We start from the raw sequence: 13999 nt of genomic DNA, 5'->3' as shown, positions 1-13999 counted from the left end.
TACTGTGACAGGCTTTGGAATTCTTTGGAGAAAAAATAATAAAATAAGAAGTCAAAAATTAAATAGGTAATCAGCAGTGGTAGCAGCAACAAAATCCCCAAACCAAACTGCCAACCAAGTTTTCTTTGAAACTTAGGATCTGAGGCAGACATAAACTGCCCAGAATTTTTGCTGCATAGTATTGTTCACAGGCTTTATTTTTCTTTGTGTCTGTTTGTAACACAATACTGTTCCTGGAATTCCAAAATTGTCAAATCTAAAACCAAGGATTATTTTGAAGTGATGAGTGCACAGTGACAGTACTCTGTTGAAACTAGTGGAGGTTTATTCCTCTCACTGACTTTAAGAGCTACCATCATTTCATACAGAGGTTTGTATTAGAGTACACCAGTATTCCCAGCTCTCAAAAGGGCAAATGAAAATCTTAAAAACTGGACAAAGCACAGCATTTTCTATGTGAATGGTGGATGTCTCCTCTCCCTCCTTTCCCTGCACATCTGCTCCCTGCAGGCGGGTAAGAGTCTGGCCAGGGGGCTTTGCTCACCCTGCTGAGCAGCACTCTCTGCCAGCCACAGATGACTCATCATGTGCCCTGAACAAGCCCCAGCCTGACATCCCCGTGCAGATGCCCCAGCCAGTGAACATTTTTCTGCACTCTTTGCAGCCCTCAAATTTGACACCCAAGCTAAAAAACACTCATGATTATGCTTTTCATCAAGTGCATATGTATTGACTTTTCCTAATTAGAGGATGAATGGGTAAAAATTGACCATTTTAGTTTCCTGAGGGCATTATTACAGCAAAAGCTACTATCTAAACCTAGAAATCTATTTCTACTTTAAATATATATTATTTCTCTGACCCCTCCCAAGCTGCTTTCCAGATAAAATCAAAAAACCTCTTAACTGGTTTTACCTGATTTCCCTGGAAATATAGGGCTAGATTTGATGTTACCTAGAGAAGGAATTTGAAGCTCATTCCAATTCTGCATAAGAAGATTTAAGTCATTGCAGACAAGGTAGACTATTGCTTATATCCTTTTATGAACAGGTAGAGTACAAAAAGACATTTCTAGACAGCAAATCCACATAATAAACTATTCTTTTTGACAACTCTCACTGCTTCAGTTGCTTGGATTACTGGCTTGTGTGACCTCAGCCACACACACATACGACAGAGCCCAAAATAGAACCAGAAGATGAGTCATGATGTTCAGGAAGGATTTCAAAACAAATGGACCTATTTACTTGTGCAGCTGTCTCCCGAAGCTAGTACTGTTTTACAATGCTATTATTGATTTGTTCTCATTATCGGCTTCTGAGAGGTTAGTTTGTTTATGTTTTTGATTGGGGGGGAATTTGCATTAGGTAATTAAAATAGCAGTTTAGTTCTTCAGAGGAAATATTTCAGGAATAAATATGACACACACATTCTGGATGATCAAAAATAGTAGCAACATAAGATATCCTCAGCATTGTAGGGATTTTGCTTCTTGCTTGACAAATGCCATACAATTGCACAGCAGTTTATTTCAGCATTGGGGAAAATATGAAATAAAATGCTTTTTTAGCATGAGGGATGCTCCATGCTTTCACAAATTCACACATCTGCTATGTGGTACACATGCTAACAATGTGATATTCATTATTTTTATCTACTTAATATTGTAATTGCTGTATGACTAAAAGAAAAGGTCCAGTCGCAAAGTATGACTATAAAAGTTTGTATGAAAGTATTTTTCAGGTAGAGAGAGACCTGTTTTAGTGCAAGTTCCAGTGCCTTCCAAAAGGTAAAAAACCAGTGAAGTCAGCCAAACTCTCAACCCTTTCCTTCGACCTAGCACTGTTTTACTTTGACTAACAATGATCTTGTGTGTCTTTTAAATAGAATTTTTATTCTGAAATTGTTCTTGCATTTGACTGCCAAACCCATAAAGTTTCATCAAGCCTAATTATCTCCTTAATATGATACTACTTTAATACAAAAGCAAGATGATCCTTTAATTTTTTATTATTATTTTTATTTTTATTTTAATAAGTTCACCCCTAAAGGCTTAAGTCAACTGCTCCGGGTGTGACAAAATGTGCATTAACTTCGGTGGAATCTGGATCAAACCCTAAAAGCAAAAGATTATTACTACATAAATCTCAGGACCTTGTATACTTCCAGTGTAGCTAACCTAAATGGCAAAATCTCTGCAAGAATATTATATATCTAATTATTTACTATGGATTTATGTTAGCTTTGCCCCATATGAAGGACTCATATGATAGAAAATGAGAGGCAAACAAACCTCCAGCCAACAAAGTAGTAGGAGTTAACATTTAGAGCTGAAATTATGATGTTTATCACATGTGAGCCTTGTTGGAAATAAGTGGGTTGAAATGAAAATAGAGCATAAATGATTGCTTTGATTCAGTAATGAAAAGAAGTAGTGAAGGAAGGCTTATACCAATACTGCTTGTACCATGGACTTAAGGTCACCAGGAATTACCTGTTTGCTTCATGAAACAAGACTTGTGCAAACTATCAAAATTTCATGATAAGGCCTTTATTCAACAAGATATTCACAAGAATTTACCTTTAAAATATGTCAATGCTGGCACTGGCAGATTTCTATTAGATGTGCAATTTAATGTACAGCCATCAGGCAGCAGAGGTGACTTCAGAAGGACTGTGATTCACTGAAATTAAACTGAGTTTTATTAATCACCTGTTACAACTTGTCCTTATGGAATTTAGCATTTGCATTTGGATTGACGCTGTTTAATTTACCAAGAAGGTATTTATGTTTCTGAATGATGCTGACCAATAGCTGAGCTGATGCAGACCTTGTTTGCAAAAGACTTAATTCTAATTCCCTTAGGGTATTTCAGACTGCAGATAGGCAACAAAAAAGCCTGAATAGACCTTCAAAACAAATCAATAAACATATATTATATTAAGTGTACAAAAAATACATATATCTCTGATTAGAATAAAATGATAAAACCCCCCTTTTGTTTATATAGTCAAGCAGCGATTGTGTCCTTTACTAAAGATCACTTGTTTTCACTCTCAGACTGACTCCTGACTTTTTTAAACAAACCCAAATATCACCAGTATAAAATTATGATCAGTAAAATACAGCATAAGCCCCTCATTTATATTGGCAGATGTACTCCTAAAAATCATCATCATTTTTGACTCTTTTCAGGCCAGATCATGTTTTGATTTAACCAATGAAGTCATAGATGAGCTTGCAGAATGCAGTGATCTTTCTAAAAATAGGACTTTGGTAAAGACAGCTTTGGTTCACTCAGCAGACTGCACCTGTTACTAAGCAAACTCATTAACAGGTACAGTTTTGTACTCTTCCCTTGCTTCTTTTGCCTCTAGAAATTCATACTGTTTATTTTTACAGGTATGGAATTTCAAAATTTCTGTTGCATTCCATTTTTTTTTTTATAGCAGACTAGTTGACTTTACAATATTTTAAAGAATATTTTACTACCTTATCTATAGAAGAAGTGCTTACCTTTCCTTTTCCTTTGAGTAAATTTCCATGGAAACTGAACACATTGTGTCCTCCTGCTGGCTGCAGTTCATGTCTACCTGAGACAGCGCTTTGATTAAATGTGTCTTCATAGTTAACTAGTTAAAACCATTATGAGGCTTCTCCAAATTCTTTGCTAGTCTTTAAAAAAAATGTTTTAATGTTTTGAATTAAATTTAACATATGTGCAAGGAGAACAAGAAATAGTATTTTCTGACCTAGCTCAATGCTACTCCTGCTCAACTGTTTCAGTGTAATTACAGAACTTCTGCAATATATGATGAACTGAGGTCTATCATCAGCTCTTGATACAATCAGCTGTGATGTTAGCTCCTTACTTCACTGATTGTGCTTTTTTTGGTTCCAATTATTCCCACAACATATTTTTGCAATCCTCATTCTCTAAGCCATTGTCCTCTAACTAGCAGGCATCACAAAAAAAAGAGTACACAGTAATTCTTCCAAACCATAGCAGGCTGTAGCATTTTCCTAGAAATGTTCCATTTTAGAATGTACAGGTCCTGCTATGAAAGGACTAACCGGTTCTCATGATGGCAAAAAGCATTTCATCATATCTACCCAGTCCAGGAAGGACAAAAATGATTTGGGAGTGGGATTTATGCTGTGGGATGAATAGACTTGTGATAGATGGCACAGCACCCCAACTAAATTTAATGCTGGTAACTTTTTTATTTTCTTCGCTAAAAGAGACAACCCCCTCCTGCAAACAGCCAAATTGATGATATTCCTAAATATTAGATTTTTAAAGAAGTCTGTGATAGGCACCTCTACACAATACATTTCTCCTTTTTCATCCTAGTCCAGCTCCTCACAGGCACAACTTTAACTGTAGATTTCCCTGAAGAATTGGAGCAGGGTGGCAGAGTGTGTGAGTGTGCATATGTGAGAAGTGAGGAAGTAACAACTTTCCTTATGCATAAGAAATGACAATTAGAAGCTACACATTTTTAGAGTGTAGGCAGTAAAAAATTGCTTTTAAAAATCTCAGAGTTTTCCCCCATAATCCTCTCCCTAGGTCTTAAACCTGTAGTAAGAGTTAGTCTCTTCCCGTTTGGATACTAGTCACTGAAGCTGGTCATGGAATCATAGAATATGTGGGTTGGAAGGGACCTTCCAGATCATCTAGTACCAACCTCCTTGACATCGGATGTTTAGCAAGAAAGAATGAGCTTCAAGATTAAAAAAATGTCTGCATTAGAGGTCCTGGTGAGAAACTGGTATCTGTGCTATAGTGTGAGCTCACACCACACCCCACAGTTTCATCCTCCAGGGCAGGAGCAGTGCCAGAATGACACCTGGATCCCTGACCACTATAGAACCAGTCTGGAGTTACAAATCTGCTGTTGGATTTCTCATGAAGAAGGCAGATGATGCCATCTTACCCACCTACCTTTTCATGCTATTCGTTAATAGCACCTGTATGACTTTCAGACAGTCTGCTTCTATATATAAATGATGTAGATTCCCATATGCTACCCTCTTTCCTGTAGCATGTAGCATATAGGGAGGTCTGAGGACAAGCCAGAAAGTTATCAGTGAATCATGGTGTTGTGCTGGTTTTGGCTGGGGTGTAGTTAATTTTCTTCATAGCAGTTATTAGGAAACAGCCAGGACAGCTGACTCCAAGTGACCAAAGGAATATTCCATGCCATATGGTGTCATGCTCCTCAAATAAAGCTGGGGGAAGAATAAGATAAGGGGAAGGTTTGTTGACAGAATTTGTCTTCCCAAGTAGCTATTATGTGAGACCTGCTAGTCTGGTCTGGCAGAACACCTGCCCCTCCATGGGAAGCAGTGAAGTAATTCCTTGCTTTGCTTTGCCCGTTAAATGGTCTTTATTTCAACCCACAAGTTCTTACTTTTACCCTTCTGATTCTCTTCCCCATCCCATTGGAGGGGAAGACAGCAAGAAGCTGCATGGTTTTGAGTTGCCAGCTGGAGTTAAACCCCAAAAGAGGATCAGAGCAAGGGAGATAAAAGAACATCCACAGAGAAGGCTGCACCATAGCTCAAAAGCAGTCCCTGAACAAAGTGGGCTGGGGGGTTAAAACAAGGAGAAAAAGCTCTCACAAGGCATCTTGGCAGAGCATTCTAAAGTGTTCAAGGCTTGACATGGGCATCATTACCTCTGTGCATGTTAAGCCCAGGCAGCCAAACCCAGGGGGAGGCAAGTGTGCTTAGTGCTCTGACATTTGTGACGGCCACTGATGGAGCAGGTGTCCTGTACTTACTCTGAGGAAGGAAAAGGAGAGCCAGATGCTTAGGGATTATCATCTCAAAGATGTCTCAGAATCTGGAAGTTATTTACACCTGACTCTGAATAAAAGCTTTTGTCCTAGACTTCACACTTTTCAGCTTTTGAAATTTGATCCAGCATGATGTGCTGGTTCCTAGAAACCAGACTGTACCTGCCTTGGTAGATGTGTCCTCAAAGTGCAGTAGTAAATCTTTCTGCAGCAAAGCTACATGTACAGGCCTAGTGCAGGAATATATCAGTTTGAGCACTGTCTCTACAAGACTAAACAATTTGTGCAGTGAAATAAGGCTCTGTGGAGAGGAGAGAAGCATGAAATCACTGGAGTCCATAGAAACCTGAGAGTTCTGGTACTGACATAAAATAGAGAGGGATGGAACCTAAGAAGGAGTAACTTCTTTGTCAGGCTTCTTCAGAATAGGAGCTGTTTAGTTCCCCCCTGGGTGAAGTCCAGGTATGCATTAGCATTCACCAAATGGATAAACTGGGTCCTAAAATGTCAGCGCATAGCTTGGATAAGCACACCCTCTATAATGTGTAGGCAATGTTCTGGCAGAGAATGAAAATGACGGAAGAATAGAAATCTTAAATAGAAAGAATGCAGAGTCAAAGTATGATCTGTATTTAGCATGATTTAATTGCAAAATAGCATTTATTGCTTTTGGCTAAAAGAAATCTGCAGTAAGAACCTCTCATCTGTTAAAATATTTGCACTCCTGATTAGTAAGGAAAAAAGTGAATAAAAAGATATAAAAGTCAAGACAAAGACTCTTTGGTATGATTTAATGTTCTAGAAGCAGGAAACTAGTGTTATGATTCTTTGGAAACAGAACTAAACTAATAAACAAACAAAAAATCCACCATAAAAGCCCCCAAAAACCCAACACTTGCAAACAGTAGTGAGACACAATAGGTTGCCCCAGGGTCTCACAGGGCCTTTACTCCAAACAAACAATGCTGCCAGAAATTTATGACATATTTCTCAAATCTGAAATGCTGGAGGATCTGCCACTTGACTTGAGAGTCACTGCTAACAACTGGCAGAGACACCAGATCTGAGCAGAAATAAGTGGACTTGGGAATGGCCTGAAGCTGTGTCAGGGGAAATTTAGGTTAGATATTAGGAAAAGGTTCTTTATCCAGAAGGCAGTGGGGCACTGGAACAGGCTCCCCAGGGAAGTGGTCACAGCCCCAAGCCTGACAGAGTTCAAGAAGTGTTTCCACAATGCTCTCAGACACATGGTGTGATTTTTGGGGTGTCCTGTGCAGGGCTAAGAGTTGGACTTTATGATCCTCATGGGTTTCTTCTAACTCAGGATATTCTATGATTCTATGACTTTCCATCTCCTGATGAGGTTGGAAATAACAGCAGACCAGATCTCTGTTGTGAACTCTGCATGCCTAATGACTGATCCCTTGGAAGACAACTGAATACTATAGATAACTTTGGTAAGAATTAAAATTAATTATAGACAATTCATAAATTTTTGGACTTGAATATTAATACTGTGCCTACAAAGGAAATGCATAGCATCAGGGTGCCATATGGTAAGAGCAACTCTTGTACCAAATGTGGTGCAGCATTTCTGCTTATGGGTAGTCAGGTAGAGTATAAAGCAGCTTTTTTAAACCCCAATATAATAAATGATCATTATTATGATGTCCTTGTTAGACTTCATGTCCCAATGTCTTTCACTAACCATTAACCTTCAAAGTGCTTAAGTCACTTTTATAGAATTATAACAGTAACTGTAATTATTTGAGGGTACTTTGGAAAACTGGATCTGTATGATGGTTAGGGAGAGTCTCTAGACTGTGTTTGGTCAATGTTTGGTCTCTCTTAACTGGAAAAGTGTCCTTAGGAAGGGCAATGGTGGCTTCAAAGAGATATACCTTTCCTAGGGGCTGATACTAGCCACATCATCCAATTACATCCCCCAACTCCTGTTATTCTTCATGATTTTTGCTCACCAATAATCTGAACCACAGGAAGAGTCCAATCTACTTCCTAATCTTTCACATGTGCAGCACAAAATCTTTAACTTAAAGATGGAACAGCCTACTTTTCATACTTTTGTATTACATCTTTTTTTTCTTGAAATTTCAGGTGCCTCAGCACCCAGTGGAGGTCAAGTTTTCTTTTGTGCCTATTTTTGCAACATTTCTGCTTCTCCTGCAGAATTTGATAAATGAGGAATTGTAGAGGTTCTTATAAGAATATGATGACACAGAATTAAATTGTCAGGCCCATTAATTATTCTGATTAAATACACAGAGCCAAACAAAGGGATTTTTGTGCCCCCTACAATGAATTGTGGAGAGCTAATCTGTGGGCATTTTTGTTTTTATACCCTAATAAATGCCTCTTAAAATGTAAACATAGCTGTAGCAGAACGGGAGTTCAGCTCTTGCATTGGTATACTGATATTTCATGGCTTTCTGACGCAGCCTAGCGAGTCCACCAGCCACCCTGATGTTCATGTGGAGCCCTGTGCACTGCTGTCATTGCTCTCCCTTTGCACTCAGTCTGCCTTCATTTGCATTTCATTATGCAAACATGCAAATAATCTTTTTTTACCATTATGAACAATTATCTTACAAGGGAAGATAAAGAAATATTTTGTCTTGTATTCACCCATAATTATTCTGATTGGTTAAAGAGAATGAGGGAAAGGAGGAATCTGCAATCTAATTCTAATAAAAATACTTATCACACAAATCAGAAGCATGCTATCAGCTATGTTTTCTTCTGAAGGCACTGAGTCATTTGATATTGTTTAATTGCAAATCTTACATTGTGGGTAACCACTACAAATAAAACGTCAATGAAAAAGAGCATTTAAGATGGCAACAACAATAAGGTAACAATAGGATAAGATAGCAATAATGATTACAATCACAAGGACTGTGATTTTCAGGCGTCCAGGGAAGACAAATATTCATTGGTTTTAGACGGGAAAATGACCGATTCATGTGGGAGCCAAATTAAGAATCTGATGGACTCTTCTTCATTACTGTTGCTACTTAACAAAATCCACCCTGATAAGGGGCATGGGGAAGGAGTAATATAAAGTATCAAAGTGTTAGGGACCCTGATGTACATTTTCGTCTCCATAACAGAAAGGATGACTTTTCCCATGAGGAAAAAACCCTTCTTTATCTGAACTTTGAAACTGCTACAAATACTTCCCCAGCACTTCAAGAGAAGATCCAGGAAGAGATTGAAAACAAAACAGACATCCTAGAAATACTACAGATGGCAAAACCCCCCACACTTCTGAGCCTAATATTAAAGGTTTCTTAAACTCCTGGTAAGAAGTCTTGTTTAGCACTATATTTACAAGTTTTCCTGAATTCAGTCTAATAGCTCACTGTATAATTCTGGGGAGAAACAACTCTTTGAGGACTACCTTTCCATCAAGAGTATGTCACTTAGGTATATTTTACTATCTAAAGTATATAATTTCTCCTCTTTATCACTTAAAAACTTCAAATATTTGATTCTACTATTAACTCCTTACTTTCTGTAGTCCAGTTCTATAAACAAGTTCACTTATGCAACTGCATATGAAGGACTCTGTAGAAAAAGCCATACCGAAGTTTTGTGCTGAGCCCCAACAGGATGACATTTCTCATTGCAGTTCTGATTATTTCTGTTCTAGTTATTTCCATTCTGTAATTCAGTAAATCCCAACATTTTGTGTCAACAGACCATGCTAAACTCAAAATTGTCCATGGAAAAGCATGTACATTTACCTAATTTATGACTCAGAAATGTTGTTAAAATTATCAGACCTATTTGTCTGATTGACCAAAGGGAGGTTTCACAGCTCCCTAGAGCCTGTGCCCACCTCAGAAAAATTTGAGAGAAGAGGTAAAAGAGAGAAGGGTGATAAGTTCTTCTATTAGGAATAAATATAAGAAATGGCTTTAAAAGAGCAGAAATACTGACTTGGACTCTGCCGGTGAGAAGGAAACCAAAGCAGACAGAGGTCCAGGCTCACGTTATCTTAGAACTCCTTTGGACCACGGGGCTCACATCTCTATGTTGGTATTTAACAGCAAGGAGGACAACCACACCTGGATTTCAGCAAGAGAAATCTCAGCTCATTTTTAAGCTTCTGGAATAGCTTAGACAAATACTTTACAGGAAATGTGGTTCTCAATTCTACATCACAACTGAACTCAAATGTTTTGAGAAATGTTTATGTATGGGGTCGCAAATCTTTTGATCACGGATCCATAAACTAGAAAAACCAAATTTCTTCCAAGCGTAAAAATGCTGGTTACCTTCACAAAGAGCCTTTCTGTCCATCTCACCATTTTATAAGGCTCTCTGACATGCAATTACTGGCTGCAGTTTCAGACGCTGGTTGGAAAGCACTGCATAGGGCTCTCCTGAGACTGGCACTGCTAATGCAAGGCAATATGGGTCTCTCTAACTTTGTCCATCTTCCTCTGGGAGAAATCTTCCACTTCATTACTTCAAGAAATGCCTGGGGACTTTGCAGTGCTTTTGACAGTAACTGAAATCAAAATAAGAACTCTTGCCCGGAAGACTTTAAGAAGTTTTTGTTTGAGCATCGCTGTCTGCACTCTGACTGCTGACATGAGCCCTTCACTAGCCTGCAGGGAGAAGTGATTAAGACTCCCCAGCAGATAAATCCCACAAGGATTACACACATCTTCTTGTCACTAACAATGACATGAACACAGTTTTATTGTAAGGATGAATCAAAGGTTATGCAAGAAGGTTTTTTCCAAATCCCATTTCCCTATTCACCCAGTGCTGTCTCCTCTTACTCAATACTTGCTAGATACATACCCAAAAACTACAAGTCTGAGAACGCACCCTATTCACTGCTCACAGCAGCATTTGTGCTGGTTTCAGGGAAGATTTTTCTTTCAGGTAGTGAGGGTATACAAAGATCAGCAATAAACAGTGTATCCAAATCCCTTCACCATCTCTGTGATGTTGCCTAGGACCAGGCTGGAAATGCAGGACTGAACCTCTGCAGCAAAGCAAAGGTAACAGTTCAGAAGCAATGACTTTCAAGGGTCCAATCCTCCCCATGAGTTTTTATGAACTCAGATATCAGGGCCCTTTATACCAAGCAGGGACCTGTGCAATGCAGTACAATTTGCAGCATGACAGAATGATCTGAATCTAAGCTTCCTGATGAGTGTAGTAAAAGCACCTCCCTCCATTAAATTTTGGTAATGGAGATATTCAGAAATTATGAAAGACAAACATCTTTAAATTCTTTCTGTTTGCTATCTTGCAAACCAGTGTTCCCATTTATTTTACCTGCACTCACTTCTGTGATTCATATCCATTAAAAATGAATATCTAGCAGCATGTGTTTTCTTTCCCTCCTCTGTCATTTATAGTTTGTTGCTTTCCATTTTAAAGTATATATTATTGAACAGACCACATGATGAATTTTTGATGAATTCTTGAAACAGGAGCCAGACACAGAAGCACTAGTTAAGTAAATTATACCTATAAATAACTTCATAACAAGGCCAAATATACAGTAAAATGAAGTTTGCATAAATACATCTTGATTTAATGCCTGTGTTTCCTCCCACTAACATAAATCACTGACACACTGGGTATGGTATTTTCAAATTCTTTGCTGCTTGGGCCAGTGAATGTTTCCCACATGGTTGTGATATTTCTTGTACAAACAGAGGATTAATGTCAGCTGATACAAGTGTGAAGTGTTCCAGAACATTTTAAAAGGCAAGACTACTGCTGGCCTTCATCCGTGTAAAAAGGAATGGTGGTCTCCCATGACACATATCTTCTTGGAAGTTACAGGCAATCACAGGCCCTTAGTTATGAATTTAGATATTTCAATATTTATATTTCAGGAAATTCTGTGTAACCGTAAGTAAGCAAGGAAGAAGTGAGCAATTCCTCATTTCTTATGCAGAATGAAATCCCTCACCATCAATGTCAGTCGAGAAGGAAATTCATCATTGGATCTTTTAAATTTGCTATGTGCTAAAATCTGGTTGCAAAATAGAACTGACCTTCTTTTTCCTTTTATTTTTATTAAGTCCTCTCTGTTTCTATAGCTTGTATCTACATACAAGTATGTGAAATAGGTGGTTTAGATCAGAGTAACAACTTCTTTAAGCAAAAGGTGACAATGTACCTGGAAGAGCTAGAAAGGAAAAAAAAAAAATTAAGGAAAGAATCAGTTCAAATGAACTCCTATTTTTCTTTTGTTTTATTTTGTCTAATTCTAAATCCATATTGGTAAGTGGAGATTTGCCTGAATAAGTTTCCTCACAGTACAAAATTTGACCTGGGTAAAGCACATAGCACCTAGAACTTGCTGATGTAAGTGATCTCTACATTCCTCATCACATTGCTGCTTATTTGTAATAGTTTTTTTTTTCAAGAATCAACAATCCAGCCTGTGCAAAAGTGGCAGGAAATTGTTTAGTTCTGTGATGACTCTATATGTCACAATTCATGGTATTTGGCAGAGTTCACAGAAAGAATATTTATTCATTGTGTGTCTTTCTTACCCATACATCTTCCTTTTGTCCCAATTCTTAATCCGGCGTGAAAGGAAAAACAGGAAAAAACACTCGAAAGAAACACTGTTGATAACTTAATTTAGTTTAATAACATTCATTTTATGATATTCAAAAGCTTGTTTCCTGAAAGACATCTCCAGAAAGATATCTGGTTGCTTTGTTGTTCCCTCTGTCCACGGTTCCCCTCTGTCGCCATAATTTTTTTTAACATGGTCTTTCAATGTAATTTTCAAACCTCATACACATCATTTTCTGTGTGACTGAAAAAGCTTCCCAAATTTATCCCAAGTTCTGTATCCTTTACATTAAAATATTACTATTTTTCAGGGTCTTTTGCAGTTTGCATGGTCATAATTGAAATGGTCAATTTCCCTGAGGCTTGTTAACTTTTCCCTTAATTACTCACTAACTTGAAGAGGCTCCTGAACTTCATGTGGATTGTGTAGTCCTTCCTCTTAGAGGGACTATCGGCACAGTGACAATACTTCTGTGAACTGCCTTTTCTGTGTTCGAGTTGTCCTGTTCTGTACATCCATAAATAGAGACATTCACTGTTGCATGAGGCATATGCTACCTCAGAGTTGCCAGCTGTGTGTCACGAGAAACTGTGCTTAGGAGAACACCTCTTTCAGTTTTCTTGTGACTTTTTAAGAATGCACAATCTGTGGTCTCTGTTCCACATGCATCGTCTGTGTTCATTTAAACTTTCAGGTTGTCAGGGGACTGAGGCAGGGACAGCTGGACCCTTTATGGGATAAGCTGGAGAAGTGAGATGCATGTGTAAAAACTAGAACAAGTGTTTCAGTAGCTATTCTTGTAACAAGATATTCACCAGAGCCTCACTACAGCAGTCAAAGCTTTTATCTCTCGTGCACACCTCTTGCTAGGCTTTTAGGAAAACCATAGTGGAATGGTCTCATTGGATAATCAGGTCATCAAAAAGGGTCTAAAAAAATGACCTAAAATCTTGTTGTCACATTTAGCTAGTAATGATAACTATCACGTTTTAATTTGCAAGGATGTGAACAAAAACCTGAATTCCAATCAAAATACAAAGAAACCCAAACAAACAAAAAAAGAAAATCAAATCAAAAAACTCTGAGTTTAATCCTCCGATTTTTTAAAAAAATTAGAGAGGCAGGAGCCATGAGTAGAACAGAAGGAAACCTGCAAGTCAGTTGGAAATCTGGTTTGGTTGTTTGGGTTTTTTTCCCTTAATAATCAAACTCTAAAAAAGAGGATTTCTTAAACTGTGCAAGGGCACACGGTTCTTGGTCAATCAAAACTGAATAGAATCTACTGTTCTCCAGATTTTCCTGAATTTTTCAGGAGATATACATACATGTTTGATTTTAAAAACTCTGTGCAATTCTCTCTCTTTAACTGGAAAGAGCCATTTTGTAAGCAAACATATACTAAAATCCTTGTAGATGTATCTATAATTAGCCTCCCTTTTTTTTCTTTTCCCTTGGACAAGAAAGATTTTGCTTGAATATAATTGATTTTCATAAGGGACACCAGACACAGAAGTTCCCTATAAACACTCAGTGTTCCCTAGTTATTGCCTGGGAAACTTAGCCTTTGCAGACATTTGGAATAGGAAATAACTCCTGTCACAGATCTCACAGTGAAAC

The 13999-nt window shown here is 38.0% G+C and overlaps 1 long non-coding RNA gene across 1 annotated transcript in view; it reads left to right on the top strand.

Annotated features, from left to right (window-relative positions):
* The first annotated feature begins 1219 nt into the window (after positions 1 to 1219).
* Positions 1220 to 13999, top strand: part of LOC108445461 — a 64619-nt gene continuing 51839 nt past the window's right edge. The window contains exon 1 of the long non-coding RNA XR_001860330.1: positions 1220 to 1324. This is a non-coding gene — a long non-coding RNA (uncharacterized LOC108445461). The remainder of the gene's footprint in view (positions 1325 to 13999) is intronic.

The sequence above is a fragment of the Corvus brachyrhynchos genome, unplaced genomic scaffold (genome assembly GCF_000691975.1).
Source record: "Corvus brachyrhynchos isolate BGI_N302 unplaced genomic scaffold, ASM69197v1 scaffold142, whole genome shotgun sequence".
Lineage (NCBI taxonomy): Eukaryota > Metazoa > Chordata > Aves > Passeriformes > Corvidae > Corvus > Corvus brachyrhynchos.
Note: the sequence above shows the minus strand (reverse complement) of the source record. Positions and strands in the feature narration are given on the sequence as shown.